Source organism: Limulus polyphemus, unplaced genomic scaffold (genome assembly GCF_000517525.1).
Source record: "Limulus polyphemus unplaced genomic scaffold, Limulus_polyphemus-2.1.2 Scaffold7957, whole genome shotgun sequence".
In the NCBI taxonomy this organism is placed as follows: domain Eukaryota; kingdom Metazoa; phylum Arthropoda; class Merostomata; order Xiphosura; family Limulidae; genus Limulus; species Limulus polyphemus.
Genome location: NW_013673567.1, coordinates 13222 through 14647, shown reverse-complemented (window position 1 = coordinate 14647; position 1426 = coordinate 13222).

Sequence of the window (1426 nt, the reverse complement as noted above, 5' to 3'; positions counted from 1 at the left end):
ATTGGTGTGAAGTGTTTGTTGGCTATTTGTGTTAATAATGTAATATCATAATGTTCGGCAGTACTAGTGTGAAGTGTTTGTTGGCTATTTGTTTTAATAATGTAATATCATAATGTTCGGCAGTATTGGTGTGAAGTGTTTGTTGGCTATTTGTGTTAATAATGTAATATCATAATGTTCGGCAGTATTGGTGTGAAGTGTTTGTTGGCTATTTGTTTTAATAATGTAATATCATAATGTTCGGCAGTATTGGTGTGAAGTGTTTGTTGGCTATTTGTTTTAATAATGTAATATCATAATGTTCGGCAGTATTGGTGTGAAGTGTTTGTTGGCTAATTTGTTTTAATAATGTAGTATCATTTGTTTAATTTATCGTATTTAGATATTCTTGAATAACCGAGTTTTAACGCTATAAGCCTTTAAACTTCCCACTGAGCCACCGTGGGGCGCTTTTGCCGAGAGAGATCGATAGTTTGTGTGATGCTGATTTTTAACAAATGCTATATTCACTGGTCCCGTTCGGATTTCCAGTAAAAAGAACACACTAGTTATTATTATAGCATCTTGCGTACCACATGACACTGCCGAGGAGTCCCTTTGCTCAGTGTACCACAGATATATATCTGGCGTTATCTTCGCTGGCGTTATTTACGATACTGATATCTTTAAACGACTGATATAAATAATGTTTCAACTGAGCTTCTGTTGCATGCCAGCCCACCTCAGCGACAGAATTACTTCTGAAATGGGTTTGAACCACTATAACTTGTGATAAGCAACTTTTATTATAAACATATCACCACTCTATTTATACAAACAAATCTGATTAAATAAGGACGTTTTTCAAATACTATATCACAAATAAATATTACAGATTCAACTTGATTGATATTGTACTTGTTTCATAAATCCTTCCATAAGATAAGATTGTGTTTAGCTCGAGAAGCGTATCTCGTTCATTTTGGTGTAGTTCAACTTCGTGTATTTATGCTTAAAAGAAGCAGTTATCAGATGATACCACTGCTTGAAGTGAGGGAAAAGGTGAAGCTGAGAAACTAATGGTGGGATGACTTATGAAATTACTGAATTTGAAAAGAAAAGAAAAGAGAGCCTAATTAGTTTGTGTATGAATTTATATTAGGTCAACATGTATTAGCTTGAAATAGCTTCTCTGAATTTTTATAGTTTATTAACTAACTTTGTTTCATTGTCGTTTTGCGTCGCTTCCTGCCGCCATACTGGTGCGAAAGAGAGAAGAAAGAGGACCCGGCATGGCCAGGTGGTTAGGGCGCTCGACTCGCAATCTGCGGGTTCGAATCCCCGTCACACCAAACATGCTCGCCCTTTCGGCCGTGGGGGCATAATAATGTGACGGTCAACCCCACTATTCGTTGTTAAAAGAGTAGCCCAAGAGTTGGCGGTGGGT